Source organism: Stegastes partitus, unplaced genomic scaffold (genome assembly GCF_000690725.1).
Source record: "Stegastes partitus isolate 25-593 unplaced genomic scaffold, Stegastes_partitus-1.0.2 Scaffold1210, whole genome shotgun sequence".
In the NCBI taxonomy this organism is placed as follows: Eukaryota; Metazoa; Chordata; class Actinopteri; family Pomacentridae; genus Stegastes; species Stegastes partitus.
In genome coordinates, this window is record NW_007578941.1 from 20,170 (window position 1) to 22,666 (window position 2,497).

Here is a 2,497-nt window from a genome sequence, read left to right on the forward strand (position 1 = left end):
GGTTGGCTTCATTTTTCAGGGCCGGTTGCTACGTCCATCTTTTAGACAGTCTATGGCAGAATCAAACCGCCAACCTGCCGATCATTGACCGACCCGCTCTACCACCTGAGCCACAGCCGCCCCGCAAAGTTTCTGGAAACTTCTCTACTGCACATGTGCACTGCTGAGCTCCGTGTTCAGTCCAGGAACAGAACGTTTCCAGTCCAGTTTACTCAAGTGTACTTAGTTTTATAACTCTTTAAGGAACAATGAGTACATACAGTCCATGAGTTAAATGAACAGGACAATGAGAAATAAGTAAATGTGCTTCAAGTAGCGTTGGTATTACCTTTTAGAGTGTATAACCTCAGAAGAACAGATTTTTATTTACATGTTGACCAACAAAACTGTGCACATCATGTCCACAATGTTGTTGTTTTCTTGACTGAAATTTACATTATATTTTAATATATTTAAGTTAGTAAAAATATCATTACTTCTAGAGATATTTGCAGTTATTTCAGCATTTTTTTGTCTTTTAATATACCAGTGTACCAACATTTTCTGGTATCCTGGCTACCACATGTAATATTTTAATTAATTTTTTCCAATATCGCTCCACATCTCACACACTGAGTGGTAGGTACTGCAGCTATATTTATTCTGTCAGTAGAACTAACTGTATTTCTCATATTTCTGGCTGCTCCTCATGTTTGAATAGAAACCATCTAACACATTTCAGTCCAACACAACTTCAATCTACAACCTCAGTAATAAACATACAGTCAAAATAAAATCTGTGACAGTGTTATTTAAAACTAAAGTAAGTAAAGTTTGTAGCTGAGCTCGTATTGGATTGCATTGCATTTTGCAGCCACTTGGTTTGCAGGAAAAAAAACCAAAAACCTCAGATAGCTGCTTGTTCAGATGATTAAAACGGGTTCTGCTCATCCCGTATCTCCATCTAAAGTGTCTCCACCAACACTTTCTTGTCTACTAAAGTCAAGATGTGGTATCTGTGAGCTCTCTGTTGCTTTGTGTCAGTTCTTCCAAGGAGCCCGTTTGCTTATATCAGACTAAATGCATTCTGTCTCTAATCAGTCTTGGGAAGTAAAAGCGTTTTTTTTTCTTCCTGTGAAAATAATGAAACATCTGGGAGCTAAATGCTATAAAACTTTGCCTTTAAAGGAGCACATTTCAGGCCTAAAACCAAATCCTCGGCTGCTTTTAATTTAGTTTATTACCCAGAATGCCAGAACCCCAGTAAATGTCAGGAATAAGTACAAATACATTAATTTGGTCATCTTGGAGCCGACAGACCCGCAGTAACTGAAAAACTCGCTCTTATCTCGAGCTGCAGAAGTTTGCTTCGCCACGCCTCACGTGGGACTCGCGAGCTCGAGGTCGACGCAGAAGATAACTAATGAGACGCTGCTTGTTTGTGTCTCGTCTCGGCTTCAGGAAGTAATCAGGTAGGCAAATGTTCAATTTGTTTGTTTTCAGCATTTCACAGCACAGAGATTCAAAGATAACTCCACAAGCTTTTAAGTTACACAATGAAAAAAAAAGACTTGAATGAATTGCTGCAACAGGTAATCAAATCGTTCTAATCCAAATTAATTTAAAGTTAGATGCACTTAAATCATTTATTCCTCTCAAATGAGGTTCGCTGTAGCTTAACTTGAAGAAAAGGCACCTAAGGTTTCCAGTTTTTCCAGTTTAAATCTTTGCTTTACCCTAAAATAAAATCTAAAACTTGATTTTGCAAACAGTGGTTGAGTTGCAGCTCCATGCTAAAGAAGTTACTAACCTGATGTTTGCACTTTTGCTGAAGTTAAAATTCTAACTAAAAGGGTCCAAATGTAATTTCAGGTTGATAGAAACCACAAAAGGTGAAATGATATCATTAAAATGGAAAGATAAATGATTTTACATGAAACTGTACTTTATGTAAACCTCATTTATACACTTTTGTTTAAATTAAAATACCAGTTTAAATAGACAAAATGTAATTTTAAGCTGATGGAAACCACAAAAGTAAACTGCCATCACCAAAACAGAAAGATGGATGAGATTTATTCCAAACAGTGCTTTACTTAAACCTTATTTTTTGTACTTTTACTGAAATAAGAAAACCAGTTTAAGGGGATAAAATGTAATTTTGAGCTGATAGAAACCATAAAAGTAGCGCCATCACTAAAGCAGGAAGATAAAAGATTTATTTGAAATAGTATTTTATTCAATTACAGCTTAAACACACTTTGAAAACGTGTTTTTCTTTTTTGCAGTGACTGAAAATGTCAAGAAGACGAATCATCGTTCTTTTTCTGTCTCTACTGTTTGACTTCTCACTGACTCAAGACCAGCAATGTGAGAAGGAGACCGACTGCCCCAGCGAGAACCAGAAGGTTTTCAGTAAGTCAGCGACAGAAATCCCACGCCTCCTTGGAGCCACCGTGACCGAGGTGTTCTTCGTGTCAAGTCAGATTAAAACAATCCCCAAATCAGCCTTTGTGGA

The 2,497-nt window shown here is 37.1% G+C and overlaps 1 protein-coding gene across 1 annotated transcript in view; it reads left to right on the top strand.

The window, feature by feature from the left end:
- LOC103368835 (slit homolog 3 protein-like) overlaps positions 1-2,497 on the top strand; it is a 19,232-nt gene that overhangs the window by 1,956 nt on the left and 14,779 nt on the right. The gene's annotated exons all lie outside the window — the stretch shown is intronic.